Below are 16210 nucleotides of genomic sequence, written 5' to 3' on the forward strand. Positions count from 1 at the left end.
ACCCAAGAGTATTGACTCACAGCCAGATGCAATGTTAATAATAACCAGCAGAGGGAGACACAGACAATTAGAACTGGTTTAGAATTTAGCAAGCCAATGCCACTCAAAACCAATGACGTCAATGGGCAATCAAGAATGAGAACCAACGCCCCACAGCGCCTTAATTAAAAGCACCTAGGGAGCTTGTTAAAAATGCATGCTCTAATGCAACCTGGGAGAGCCAGGGTACTGGGTAGAACTTAAATGTGTATCAAGCACTCCAAATTATTTTGACGTCACCATCACTTGGTCTAATTATTGCTCTTCCAGCACCCATGAGCCTCTCCCCATGTACCTGTGCTTTGAACTTCCATTATCTCATTTCCTGTCTGCGATTTTTGTTCTAATGCTAAAGACCAAATACAGCACCGCACCCACACATGTACAAATAGAACACAGAACCACAGAATCAAGGACTGAAACCCAGAAGGTGGCTGGAAGCCACAGGATGGAGGGCCTCAAGAGGTGTTAGTAACTAGGTACCTCCAGCAGCTCCTCCAGGATCCCATGCAGGCCTCGACAAATTAGAACAATGCAAAAAGGATAGAGAGAGTTTTTTTCTTTCCCTCTAAACAATAGGTTCTAAGAATGTTCCCACTCTGGGAGGTCCCTCTGAGGCCAGGGCCAATAAGACTTGTAAATGCCCCCACTTCCTAGTACTAGAGTAAGAAACTTCAAAAGGACATGAAGTCCCTTCTAGAAGATCTGGCTCTGGCAGAGCAAGTGGACCAGTTTGGGGGACCAGGTTGTTGTTGTTGTTGTTGTTTTTTTAAGGAGAGATTTTTATTCAAGTGTGTAGCTGGATAAGTAGATTTGTTTATAACCATTCTTGGAAATATTTCTTTTAAAAAAATACAACCAACTTCTTTGCAAAGTATAGATACATACCTCAACTGTGATAACTTGATTTGTGGTGGGTAATGCACATAATTAGGCAGAAATGGGCAAGCTCACACTGGTATATAACTATGGATCTCTCTTTGTGGCCCCCACTGCTTGATCAATTTCTGTTCCCACTTCTACTATCTTGCTAACTTCCTGGCCAGCTCCTTTGCTGACTGTCTACCTGATCAGCCAGATTGGCCCCAATGGCCTGACCTGCCACTTGACCAGTCACTTCTCTGTCTGGAATTAGAAAATGTGTTCCCATCTTCAATTTATATTCTTCAAAGTAATATTCTTCAATTTCAGGTGATTTGGCTGGTACTGAGAGTATCCAGTCTGAACCATACCATTCTACCTGTAACCTTTCTGATTTCCTTGTGGGAACATCAAAGCAAACAGCCATATTTTCTTTCAACAGACACATTTTGGTTATGTGAGACACAGCACCACACTACTCAGTTTTCTGTTAATTTCTTTCCAAGCACAGCTGACATTCTGTTTTTCTTCTGGGCTTTCCAGAGTCATGGTCACAAATCCCTTATCAGAAGTGATCAAAGATCGTGGTTCAAGCTTGATGCACCAGGAATGTGGGCTAATACTGAAGCCAATGCATCTACCACCCCTTTCTCCTCCGTCAATCTCTGAGCTGATGGTCAGAAAAAATCAACAGCAGCATAAGAAGCAGAAACCAGAGATCTGATGGCATCTGTGCTTTTAGATTTAACTAAATCCACTGTCGAAGGAGCACCTACATGTCTAAAAGTAATTCCTGCTTTTTGTTCCACACATCTCATTTGTCCTCTTTCTCTTGGCTGATAAAAACATCACAAATCTCTGTTTGACCAGCTCCACCTGTGCATCCAAAACGATGGATGTAGGACTCATATAGGACTCACCATCCTGCAGAGGAGAGCTCTGAATCACCAGGTCAACCTCAGGAATGCCCAAACCTCAGACAGCCATGTTGGTTGCCACCAAAACTTTGAAACGACCTTCTCTGAAGCCTTCCAGGTAATGTCTGTTTGTGGCTGTGCAATGTCCCCATGCAAACACTGGGCATTCTGCTTTATGTGCAGATTTATGGCCATTTCAGTTATGTTCTTCTTGGTCCTCCCTCAGGCCCACTGTACACTTGAAAGACATCAGAAAACACACCACACTGAGTTTTCTAGTTATATCTTTGGCTACTTGATTTGCCAGTTCTCTTAATGGAACCAAAACAAGTGCCTTTGGTAAACAGTTTTTCCTAATTGTTTCTGGATTTCTTTGTAGCCTTTCAATCAAGAGTATGGCAAAAGAAAATGTCTTCCCTGTTCATGTCTGTGCTTGAGTAATTAAATCTTTTCCTTCAATACAGGTTTAACTTGAGTAGGAAAGAGATATGTTACCCCTCAACCTTTCAGAAGTTGTATAGTCTCTTTAGAAATTGAGAAATTGGTGAAGGTTCCTTCCTTTGTTCACGTGTTAGTCTCCTCTAGTTTATTATCACTTGATTTATGATTAATACTTTCTAAGGAAAATACTCACTTGGATTTTTCTTTCATATTCATCAATATGTCTTTTCTTCATGACTTGTGGGATGTGGAGAATTCATCTATAAGTATGAATCTTTCTTTGGTGTTCCCATTTAGTTTCTCTTTCCGTTAGCTTTTTTTTTTTTTTTTTTTAACTTGGGAGAACCCAGGTGATCTGTAATGCCATTTTCTCTTATTTTTCTTTTCTTATCTGATTCATAATGGTGCCTTGATTTCTTTCTATCTCTCTAGTATTGTGTAATGTTTTCCACTTATCTTTTTTAAAAGATATTATTTATTTATTTATTTATTTGAGAAAGGGGGGCCAGAGAGAGAGAGATAGGATATAGGAATGCCAGGGTCTCTAGTTACTGCAAATGAACTCCAGCTGCACGCACCATCTTGTGCATTTAGCTTTACATGGGTACTGGGGAATCAAACCTGGGTCCTTAGGCTTCACAGGCAAGCACCTTAACTGCTAAGCTTCTCTCTAACCCCACTTATCTTGTTTAAATCTTCGTAACAACCCTATAAGGTACACAATCCTTATCCAATATCCATAAAGCTCTTTTGCTTGTCCCTTCTTTGGCTCTTATAGTCTTCAAATGGTGCTTCCAGCTTCATAATATTCCCCCAGAGAAGGTTCCCAGCATTTCTGGCTGTTGCCACCTCCCTCTAGGCACAGTGGCCACAAGCACCTACAAGCAGCGACAAGGTGAAAGGAAGCAGTGGCAGTGCAGCCTTGTGCATCACATGAGTGCTCATTTTCACATCTGGGGCACTCATAAGCTCTAGGGGGTAACTACTACTGTTGTTTAGATAAATGGATATATTATGCCCAGAAACTGCTCTCTAAATATGTTTATGCTCATATATAAGTGCTACTCTCACTTGGCTAGAAAAGCTTCTCTTTTCAGATGATGGTGACCAGTGGGGAAATTCAAAACTCATCAAAGTGCTTAGAAGTGACAGTAGAGTGTTCAGCACAAAGTGAGACATCTCTATTATACTTTCCAAGGATCAGGGGCCATTGTCAAAGAATACAAGAGCCAAGGGGGGGTGGTAAGAGTGCTTTATAATACTTTCTTTCAAACACAAAGTGGCTGAGGCATAGTAGGAAGAAAAAGTGATGACATCAAAATAGAACAGGGCCAACAGGGAAATGCGGATTAAAACTACTATGAGACTTCCGGTTAAGATGGTGGCGTAGGTACCACGCCAAAGCAGCCTAGGGGGGAAAAAGACCAAAAAACTCAGCAAAATACACACTTTTACTAAAAAGTGAGGTGTATAGGAAATTGAAGCGGCAGCAGAGAAGAGTTCCAGAGCATCCAGAGCCCGCACAGGCCGGCAAAAGCGGCTCCGTCAGCTCGGCCAACCGCTGCAGCGGCAGTGCACCAGAAAGCCGCCAGGCTCCGCTTCTGCCACAGGAAAAGCCAGGTGCGGGAACTTCCACTCACACCGCACTCTCTGCAACTCAGGACACATGAGGGGAGAGCGGCAGTGAGCAACGGAGGAGCAGACCATGAGATAGAAGAACACGTGGAGCAGCGAGAGAACCAGAGCAGCTGCGGCTCCCTCCCCTCCCCCACCACCTGATCCCAGCTCCGGTGAATAGAGCAGTGGTCCCGGGACCCGGCCACGCCAACTTGAGCCGACAGCGGGACCCAAGCAGGAGCAGAGTCCGGCAGGAACATCAGTGGCTCCTGCACCAGTAACAGTGGCCCCAGCAGTAGCAGCTCCAGTCGCGGCAGCAGCGGCAGACCCAGCAGCAGCAGCTGGAGCAGCAGCAGTTCCAGCAGCAGGGGTACTGATCTGCAGGGCCACACTTGCCAGGCTCAGTTTGCCCCGCAGGAAAAGCCAGTGCCCAACTCCAGAAATCAGAACAGCAGCCCAACGACCTAGCCAGCAACTTGACTGACACCAAAATCATCCAAGGTAACTGGGATTGCACCAGGGAAGGGTCTCACTTGGTCGCAAGCTGACTTGGATCCCTCAACAGACCAGAAATCTTAACCTCTTTGTTGATAGAGGATCTGGTCATAATAATAACTACTCTTGCATACATACTCGGGGCTGTTTTTGATTGAATGTGTACAGTGTTTTGTTAAATTTTAGAATCTACCTGTATTTTATTCCACTCAGCCTGCTTGAATGCTCCTATAGCAGGGAAACTCAACCCCTAAGAACATCTTTGTAGATACGCTGAGAGTCTTAAAAGCCACACCCAACACCTTAAGCTCCTACCCTGAAAATATATTACATCAAATCAATTGATACAACTAAGAATACACAGCTAGCTAGAAAATCCAAGCATTAACTTAATCCAAGATGCAAAAACATATACATTATAACACAAGAAACACAAAAAAGCAAGACGATATAAATCCACCTAAAAGTATTAATACATCAGAAATGTCCTCCAGTAACAACGAGTTAGAGGAAATGCCTGAGAAAGAGTTCAAAAGAATGATTATAAATATGTTCAAAGAGGTTAAAGAACAAATCAAAATCAAAGAGGAAATCAAAGGAATCAAAGAAGACGCAGGACACCAATTTCATGAAATAAAGAAGGCAATACAAGACATAAATAAGGAAATAGAAATAATAAAGAAAAACCAGTCAGAATTACTAGCAATGAAGAACACAGTTAATGAAATAAAAAACTCTGTAGAAAATCTCACCAGTAGGATGGATGAGGGAGAGGACAGAATATCTAAGCTAGAAGACCAGGTGGCAGACCTAATGCAGTCCAACAAAGAGAAAGACAAACGTATAGAAAAGTATGAGTGGGAATTTCAAGATATTCGGGACACTATGAAAAGATCCAATATAAGAATTCAGGGCATAGTAGAAGGAGAAGAACTCCACTCCAGAGGCATAGTAGGCATCTTCAACAAAATCATAGAAGAAAATTTCCCCCAAATTGGGAAAGAGGTGCCAATGCTGATACAGGAAGCCTTTAGAACCCCAGCCAGACAAAACCCAGAAAGAACCTCTCCTCGCCATATTATAATCAAACTTCCAAACACACACACCAAAGAAAAAATATTGAAAGTAGTTAGAGAGAAAAATCAAGATACCTACAAAAGCAAGCCCATCAGGATTACAGCAGATTATTCAACACAAACTTTTAAAGCCAGAAGGGCTTGGAGTGATATATTCCAAGTTCTGAAAGATAACAACTGTCAACCAAGGTTACTTTATCCTGCAAAGTTATCCATTCAAATAGATGGAGAAATAAGGACATTCCATGACAAAAGCAGGTTAAAGGAGTATTTGAAGACAAAACCAGCTCTACAGAAAATACTTGATAGAATCCTCCATGCTGAAGAAAAGGAAAAGCACACATATAAGGAACCTAGAAAAAACAAGCAATACTCAAATACTAGTTAACAGAAGAGAGCACAGGTTGAACCAGAAACACACGCACACACACAAAAAAAAGTGGCAAACATAAATACACACCTTTCAATAATATCTCTTAATATCAACGGCCTCAATGCCCCAACGAAAAGACATAGATTTGCAGACTGGGTTAAAAAGCAGGATCCTACAATTTGTTGTCTCCAAGAAACTCACCTTTCTACAAAGGATAGACATTATCTTAGGGTGAAAGGTTGGAAGACGGTGTTTCAAGCAAATGGGCCTAGAAAACAAGCAGGGGTTGCTAACCTAATATCGGACAAGGTAGACTTTAGTCCAACGTTAGTCAAGAAAGGTAAGGAAAGTCACTTTATATTGATGAAGGGCACACTCCAACAGGAGGACATTACAATCCTAAACATATATGCACCTAATATGGGGTCTCCCAAATTCGTCAAACAAACACTATTAGAACTAAGGTCACAGATAACACCAAACACAGTGGTGGTGGGTGACTTTAACACCCTACTCTCATCCATTGACAGGTCATCCCGGGAAAAAATAAACAGAGAGGCAACTGGACTAAATGAGGTCATAGAAGGAATGGACCTAACAGATATAAACAGGACATTTCATCCAAAGGCTGGAGAATATACATTCTTTTCAGCAGCACATGGAACATTCTCTAAAATAGACCATATATTAGGACACAAAGCAAATCTTAACAAATTCAGGAAAATTGAAATAATTCCTTGCATTCTATCTGACCACAATGGAATTAAACTACAAATCAGTAGCAAGAAAGGCTATAGAGCATACACAAAATCATAGAAACTAAACAATACACTACTAAATGATGAATGGGACAATGAAGAAATCAAGAAGGAAATCAAAAAATTTATAGAGCCAAATGAAATGAGAACACAACATGCCAAAATCTCTGGGACACAATAAAGGCAGTTCTAAGAGGTAAATTTATAGCCTTAAGTGCCTATATTAAGAAATTAGAAAGGTCACAAGTAAGCGACCTAATGCTTCACCTTAAAGCCTTGGAAAAAGAAGAACAAGGCAAACCAAAAATCAGTAGACAGGAAGAAATAATAAAAATTGGGGCAGAAATTAATGAAATAGAAACAAAAAGAACAATCCAAAGAATTAATGAAACAAAGAGTTGGTTCTTTGAAAGGATAAACAAGATTGATAAACCCTTAGCAAATCTGACCAAAAGAAAGAGAGAAGAGACACAAATTAATAAAATCAGAGATGAACAAGGTAACATCACAACAGATTCCAGAGAAATTCAAAAAATCATAGGGACATACTTTAAAAGCATATACTCCACAAAGTATGAAAATCTGAAAGAAATGGATGATTTCCTTGATTTATATGACCTACCAAAGTTAAATCAAAATGAGATTAATCACTTAAATAGACCTATAACAAACATGGAGATTCGAACAGTTATCAATAATCTCCCAACTAAAAAAAGCCCAGGCCCGGATGGATTCACTGCTGAATTTTACCAGACCTTTAAGGAAGAGCTAACACCATTGCTTCTTAAGCTTTTCCAGGGAATAGAAAAAGAAGGAATTCTACCAAACTCCTTCTATGAGGCCAGCATCACCCTGATACCAAAACTAGGCAAAGATAGAACAAAAAAAAAAAAAAAATTACAGACCAATCTCCCTCATGAACATAGATGCAAAAATTCTCAACAAAATATTGGCAAACAGAATACAAGAGTATATCAAAAAGATCATTCACCCTGACCAAGTAGGCTTTATCCCAGAGATGCAGGGATGGTTCAACATATGCAAATCTATAAATGTAATACATTACATAAACGGGTTGAAGGACAAAAATCACATGATTATCTCATTAGACACAGAGAAAGCATTTGACAAAATCCAACATTCCTTCATGATAAAAGTCCTACAGAGACTGGGAATAGAAGGAACATATCTCAATATAATAAAGGCTATTTATGACAAGCCTACAGGCAACATATTACTAAATGGGGAAAAACTGGAAGCTTTTCCACTAAAATCAGGAACAAGACAAGGGTGTCCACTGTCCCCACTTTTATTTAATATAGTTTTGGAAGTCTTAGCCATAGCAATAAGGCAAGAGACACACATAAAAGGGATACAAATTGGAAAGGAAGAGATCAAGTTATCGTTATTTGCAGATGACATGATTCTATACATAAAGGACCCTAAAGACTCTACTAGCAAACTGTTAGAGCTGATCAAAACCTACAGCAATGTAGCAGGATACAAAATAAATACACAGAAATCAGTAGCCTTCATATATGCTAACAACAAACACACAGAGGATGAAATCAGAGAATCACTCCCATTCACAGTTGCATCAAAGAAAATAAAGTACCTTGGGGGCTGGAGAGATGGCTTAGCGGTTAAGCGCTTGCCTGTGAAGCCTAAGGACCCCAGTTCAAGGCTCGGTTCCCCAGGTCCCACGTTAGCCAGATGTACATGGGGCGCACGCGTCTGGAGTTCGTTTGCAGAGGCTGGAAGCCCTGGCGCGCTCATTCTCTCTCTCCCCCTCTATCTGTCTTTCTCTCTATGTCTGTCGCTCTCAAATAAATAAATAAATAAAAATTTAAAAAAAAAAAAAAAGAAAATAAAGTACCTTGGAATAAACCTAACCAAGGAAGTAAAGAATCTCTACAATGAGAACTTTAAAACACTCATGCGAGAAATTGCAGAAGACACTAGAAAGTGGAGAAACATCCCTTGTTCCTGGATTGGAAGAATCAATATTGTGAAAATGGCAATCTTACCTAAAGCAATCTACACATTTAATGCAATCCCTATCAAAATTCCAAAGGCTTTCTTCATGGAAATAGAAAAAACAATCCAAAACTTCATTTGGAATCACAAAAAACCTCGAATATCTAAAATAATACTGAGCAACAAAAAAGAGGCTGGTGGTATCGCCATACCTGATTTTAACCTATACTACAGAGCCATAGTAACAAAAACAGCATGGTACTGGCACAAAAACAGACATGTAGATCAGTGGAACAGAATAGAGGACCCAGATGTAAGCCCAAGTAGCTATAGCCACCTGATATTCGATAAAAATGCCAAAAATACTCATTGGAGAAAAGACAGCCTCTTCAGCAAATGTTGCTGGGAAAAGTGGATATTTATCTGTAGAAGGATGAAAATAGATTCTTTTCTCTCTCCATGCACAAGAATTAAGTCCAAATGGATTAAAGGCCTTAACATAAGTTCTGAAAATCTGAAACTGCTAGAGGAATAAGTAGAGGAAACCCTCCAACATATTGGTCTTGGCAAAGACTTTCTGAATACAACCCCAATTGCTCAGGCAGTAAAACCACAGATTAATCACTGGGACCTCATGAAATTACAAAGATTTTGCACTGCAAAGGACACAGTGAAAAAAGCAAAGAGGCAACCTACAGAATGGGAAAAAATCTTCGCCAGTTAAAAATCTGATAGAGTATTAATATCTAGGATATACAAAGAACTCAAAAAGTTAAATAATAAGGAATCAAACAAGCCAATCAAAAAATGGGCTATGGAGCTAAATAGAGCATTCTCAAAAGAAGAAATACGAATGGCATATAAGCATCTAAAAAAATGTTCTACGTCACCAGTCATCAGGGAAATGCAGATTAAAACTACATTGAGATTCCATCTCACTCCTGTCAGATTGGCCACCATCATGAAAACAAATGATCATACATGTTGGCAGGGATGTGGAAAAAAAGGAACCCTTCTACACTGCTGGTGGGAATGCAATCTGGTCCAGCCATTGTGGAAATCAGTGTGGAGGTTCCTAAAGCAGCTAGAGATTGATCTACCATATGACCCAGCTATAGCACTCCTAGGCATATATCCAAAGGACTCATCTCATTTCCTTAGAAGTACGTGCTCAACCATGTTTATTGCTGCTCAATTTATAATAGCTGGGAAATAGAACCAGCCAGATGTCCCTCAACTGATGAGTGGATAATGAAGATGTGGCACATTTATACAATGGAGTTCTACTCAGTGGTAAAGAAAAATGAAGTTATGAAATTTTCAGAAAAATGGATGGACCTGCAAAGGATTATACTAAGTGAGGTAACCCAAGCCCAGAAAGCCAAGCGCCACATGTTCTCTCTCATATGTGGATCCTAGCTACAGATGATTGGGCTTCTGCGTGAGAATGAAAATACTTAGTAGCAGAGGGAGTAAGCTAAAAAGAGATATAAAGTGAAGAGAAAGGAAGGGAGGAGGATACCTAATAGGTTGATATGTATATATGTGATTACAATGATTGTAATGGGGAGGTAATATGATGGAGAATGGAATTTCAAATGGGAATGTGTGGCGGTGAGGAGGGAGGGAATTACCATGGGATATATTTTATAATCATGGAAAATGTTAATAAAAATTTAAAAAAATAAAACCTACTATGAGATTCCATCTCATTCCTGTCAGAATGGCCATCATCATGAAAACAAATGACCATAAATGCTGGTGAGAATGCAGACAAAGAAGAACCATTCTACACTGTTGGTGGGAATGGAATCTGGTCCAGCCATTGTGGAAATCAGTGTGAAGGTTCCTTCAACAGCTAAAAACAGATATACCATATGATCCAGCTATACCACTCCTAGGCATATATACTAACGACTTGTCTCACTACCTTAGAGATACTTGCTCAACCATGTTTACTGTGGCTCTATTCACAATACCTAGGAAATGGAACCAGCCTAGATGACCCTCAACTGATGAGTGGAAAACAAAGGTGTAGTACAATGGAAGTCCATTCATCAGTAAAGAAAAATGAAATTATGCAAATTCCAGGAAAATGGATGGATATGGAATGGATTATACTAAGTAAGATAACCCAGGCCCAGAAAGCCAAGTGCCACATGTTCTCTCTCATATATGGATCCTAGCTACAAATGATTAGACTTCTATGGGAGCTGGAGTAAAACCAAATAGCACAGGCTAGTAAGCTAGATAGGGGATATAAAGGGAATAGAAATGTGGGCACTTAATAGGATGATATTGTAAGTATGTATATGTAAGTATAAAATCAGATTAATGAGGGGGGGTGGTGAAAAGGCCTAAGTGAGGTCAGGGGAAGAGACTGAGTAAAGGAAATGTAGAAGAAGGGCTAACCAAAATCTAAGAGGATATGAACAAGTCATTTGGAAACCTGCTTTTTAGGACAATGGAACACCCCAAAGCCATATATTGTTACTAGAAAATTTTCAGTGCCAGGGATGGGATACCTTCCAAGTAAGTTGTTGGCCAGGGTGGTCCCTAATGCCCCCAAAACATTACAGGCCATTGCCAAGGCTCTTGGTTACCTTCCAGGAATAGATGGTAAGTCCCTACTGCTGAAGATTTCACAAACTTGGGTTACATGGTCACTGAGAAATCCTGCTGGAGCTGAGCTGAAAACCTCCATGTAGACCAGCTGACAGAAAACTGGAAAAGCTATGATGCATGCAGTTTAATAGGAGAAAGAGAAATCACCAGTAGATATGCAACAGTGGACACTGCAAACCTTAAATTTGGCCAGCCAGGACAAATGAGCCAACAGGTGAAATAGTGCCATATCTGGAAGAAACCAACCACTCTCTAGTTGGACTTGAGGCCTGCTCCATGGGAAGGAATAAATCTCTGATACTAAAAACCTACAACAGGGGCAGTCATGAGCCCTAGGGGTATAGCATCTGCTGCTATCTGGCTAAATGTATATACTAGGCTCACCAAACTGCCCAGTAAGCACCTCTCTTAATGTTCATACCCATATATGAATGCTACTCTCACTTTTGGTTAGATAAGCTTCTCTTTTCAGATGGTGGTACCTTGGGATACTCAGAAGGCACCACAGAGCTGAGAAAGTGACAGAGGAGTGCTTAGCACTGAAGCATCTCTATCACACCTTCCAAGGCTCAGGGTCCATTGTGGAAGAGATGGTGGAAAGAATGTAAGAGCCAAAGTAAAGGTAGAAATCCTTACAACATGCTCCTGCAGACCAAAATGGCCTGGATATCCATGACCTCACAGTGCCTGACACTACCAACACAAGACCATCATAATAGGAGGAAAAGATGATGACATCAAAATAAAAGAGAGACTGATTGAGAGGGGTAAGGGGTACATTGTGGAGTTGCAAAGGGGAAAATATGAGGGGGGAGGGAATTACCATGGGTTATTGTCTATTATTATGGAAGTTGACAATAAAAAATTTTAAAAATAATAAGTTAAATAAAGCATTTGCCATGCAAGCAGGAGTTCTTGAATTCTGAACCCCAAGACCCACATGCTGCAGGAGACTTATCCAGATCACAGGCCAGTTAGAGACTACTGAGTGCAGTGGTGAACAGTGAGAAAACATGGTAGGGATTTTTTTGTTGTTGTTGTTTTGTTTTGTTTTTCCAAGGTAGGGTTTGCTCTAGCCCAAGCTGACTTGGAATCAGGGTGACCTCAAACTCACAGATATCCTCCTACCTCTGCCTCCCAAGTGCTGGGATTAAAGGCATGCATCACTATGCCTGGCTTAGGTTGCTTCTTGGGCAGAGGCTGGAGATCACATCTTGCCATAGCAGGTAGAAAATAGCAGCAAGAGAGTGAGCTAAACACTGGCAAGGGGAAGCTGGCTATAACACCTCAAAACCTGCCCCAGCAACATACCTCCTCCAGCAAAGCTCTGCCTCTCAAACTGCCACCAGCTGGTGAGCATGCATTCAAAGCATATGAATGTATGTGGGGCAGTGGGGTGGGGACCTAATTCAGACCACCACAGAGGCCCTGGCTCAAACAAGCTGAAAGGTTAGAACCAACATTCAAGATTGCATTCTGACCTTCACAAACATGCTACCATACACAAGCACACATACACACAAAATTAACATATGAAAGAAGCCAGTTGGCAGAAGGCTGGAAAGCCTTCCTTATCTGGGCAACATGCGATAAACAGAGTGTGGTGGTTTGATTCAGGTGTCCCCCATAAACTTAGGTGTTCGGAATGCTAGGTTCCCAGCTGATGGAGATTTGGGAATTAATGCCTCCTGGAGGGAATATATTGTTGGGGGCGGGCTTATGGGTGTTATAGCCAGTTTCCCATACCAGAGTTTGGCACACCCTCCTGTTCCTAGTATCTACCTTATGTTGGCCTGGGGTGATGTCCACCCTCTTCTCATGCCATCCTTTCCCCTGCCATCTTGGAGCTTCCCCTCGAGCCTGTAAGCCAAAATAAATCACTTTTTCCCAGAAGCTGCTCTTGGTTGGGTGATTTCTCCCAACAATGTGAACCTGATTGCAACAGTAAAATGGTACCAAGCAGTAGGATTGCTGCTAGACACCTGACTGTGTGGCTTTGGTCTTTTGGAGATTTTCAAGAGGATGTGGAAGGATTTGAAACCTTGGCCTAAGACATGCCTTGCAGTGCTGTAAGTACAGCTTGGTGGACTATTCCGGTCTGAGCTGCAAGACCTGAATGCAGTAAGAACTATGGACTGTGAGGTTTGGCTTATGAGGGTGAGAAAGAGCTTTGCTTGGACTGGGCTAGCAGTTTGTGTGAGAAGCTTGCTCTTATGCCCGTGTCCTGAGAACTTGTGCAGGGTTGTTTTGCATAGACATGAACTGGTGTGAGCAGAGTGATATGGCACAGAAAGAAAAATCTTTGGGTGAACTGTTGCACGTTCAGCTGCAATTAAAACATTACAACCTTTGAGACTGGGCTAGCTGACCTGTGCTAGGGTAAGAGTAAGAATGTTGATTCTTTTGAAGGGGCCTGAGTGTTCAAGGAGTGTCCTGTTCTTCAAAGTCTGCTTTATTTCCCCCTGGATCAACAAATTGGCCCCCACCTGGTATTGTGGAGTATAAGAAATGCTGGAAAGAGGGTCATTTGAGTTTGCAACATGGTCTTGTGTTTTGGAAATGACCATGGGTGCTGTGAAGCAGGTTTGCTGGATGCCTGCATGGAGACCCCATGGGCCATGAGGATGAACCATGGCTTGTAGTTCAGACCCAGTGGAGATGCCAGGACCACAAGATGGCTGCCAAGGAGAGTTTCCAGCCCCAATGAAGTTTCCCAAGACTGTGAGTAGCCTAGCTGGAGGGGCGGAATTGGAATACCAGAGACTTGTTGCTGGTTAGAATGATCGGACTTGGGGATTTGTCACTGGCTAGAGTTGTTGGACTTGAAGTTACAGTTTGATGTTTGCCCTGGTTGTTTTAAATCTTGTATTGGTTGAATATTTCTTTGCTATGCCCAATGCCATCTTTTTTTTTTTAATTTTTTTTTAATTTTTATTAACATTTTCCATGATTATAAAGTATATCCCATGGTAATTCCCTCCCTCCCCACCCCCACACTCAGAACAACTTTTAAAAGAGGAATGATATTAGAGGAATCATATCTAATATCATGATTTACTCTATAACAACAGTAATTAACATAGGATGGACACTGTTAAAAGAATAAGAAGACAAGCGAGGCATGGTGGTACATGCCTTTAATCCCAGCACTCAGGAGGCAGAAGTAGGAGGATCACCTTGAATTCAAGGCCACCCTGAGACTACACAGTGATGACCAGGTCAGCCTGGGCTAGCGTGAGACCTGACCTCAAAAACAAAACAAGCAAAAAAGATTGAAAGGACAAGGGCTGGAGAGAGAGCTTAGCAGTTAAGGTGCTTGCCTGTGAAGCCTAAGGACCCATGTTTGCCTCTCCACGTCCCACATAAGCCAGGTGCACAAGGTGACACAAGTGTGCAAGGTCGTACATGCACACAAGGTGGCACGTGTGTCTGTAGTTCAATTGCCAATGCCATCTTTTGCAGTGTGAATATTTATTCTGTGCCATTAAGGGTTTTTTGAGGTTATTTTTTGGTATTATGGCTCAGTTATAAGATCTTGGACTATGGGGATGTGTGAACATCATTGGAATTGATAGAAACTATGGGACTTTTAACGTTAGATGAATGCATTGCATTTTATATATGTGTGGTTATCAGTTTATGAGGGCCAGGGGTGGAATGTGGTAGTTTGATTCAGGTGTCCCCCATAAACTTAGGTGTTCTAAATGCTAGGTTCCCAGGTGATGGAGATTTGGGAATTAATGCCTTCTGGAGGGGAGTGTATTGTTGGGGGCGGGCTTATGGGTGTTATAGCCAGTTTCCCCTTGCCAGTGTTTGGCACACTCTTCTGTTGCTATTGTCCACCTTATGTTGGCCAGGGGTGATGTCCAACCTCTGCTCATGCCATCCTTTCCCCCTGCCATCTTGCAGCTTCCCCTAGAGCCTGTAAGCCAAAATAAATCTTTTTCCCAGAAGCTGCTCTTGGTTGGGTGATTTCTACCAGGAATGAGAACTGGACTGCAACACAGAGCATGCACAAGAAAAGCCCACAATTGGCAAATGCAGGATAGGCAGATGCCTATAAGTGAACTATAAACCTATGAGCAATGCTTTTAAGTTTATGTCTATCCTTGGCTCATTACCTCATTTCCATTCATACAAGGGTATTTCTTTTTCTTAACAAACTGTCTCAATTTCTACTAATAAATATATGTTCTTTGTCTTGGCACAGAAGAATGTGGGAACTTTAGCAAGTGCCCTCCAAACTCAGATCTGCACTTACAACAAACAGCTAGTGCAGTCAGCCAGGTCTGTTCTATTTCTTATTTTCCTTCCTTCTTCACACTCCCCTTTCACTTTCATAGCACTTGAAAGTGATGGGAAAGCTCCTGCGGGAGCCCCAATGATAGTGGGAGGCACCTCTCCGTCTCCCATCATTCCCTTCCATCTCTCTGCTGCCTATGATGCCCCATAGCCAGGGGTGAAGGAAAGTCTGGATCCTTTTTGCTAATCTACTAGGATGTAAACCAGAGCAAAGATGTGTATGCTGCCTGGTCATATTGCCTTTGAGAGGCAGGTAATAGGTTCCATATTGACTGGGAGATCTATTTAGATCCTACAGTAACCAAGCCATGAGATGGGTTAAACCTGCACAGATTTAAACCCTGGCAGCAAATGGGCCTGTGCTCAAATGGCCTGCTGACCAGAGTCAGGGACCAGCCAAAACAGCATCACCCACGTAACTGTATCACCACCCACAGACTCCCATACCACCAGCATTCATTCACTCACGCTCATCTTCCTCTCTCCACTTCTTTCTTCCTGTCTAGGCAAGAACTTTCTGAATAGGATACCAATAGCACAGGAAACAGTCCCAAGAATCAGCAAAGAGGACTACATGAAATTTAAAAGGTTTTTGTGGTTGCTTTTGTTTTCTGAAGTAGGGTCTCACACTAGCTCAGGCTGACCTGGAATTTACTATGTAGTCTCAGGGTGACCTGGAACTCATGGCGATCCTCCTACCTCTGCCTCCCAGAAATTTAAAAGTTTTTA

The 16210-nt window shown here is 41.6% G+C and overlaps 1 pseudogene; it reads right to left on the reverse strand.

The window, feature by feature from the left end:
• The window catches only part of LOC101608317, a 57419-nt pseudogene that overhangs the window by 36690 nt on the left and 4519 nt on the right, over positions 1 to 16210 (reverse strand).

This window comes from Jaculus jaculus, chromosome 8, assembly GCF_020740685.1.
Source record: "Jaculus jaculus isolate mJacJac1 chromosome 8, mJacJac1.mat.Y.cur, whole genome shotgun sequence".
In the NCBI taxonomy this organism is placed as follows: domain Eukaryota; kingdom Metazoa; phylum Chordata; class Mammalia; order Rodentia; family Dipodidae; genus Jaculus; species Jaculus jaculus.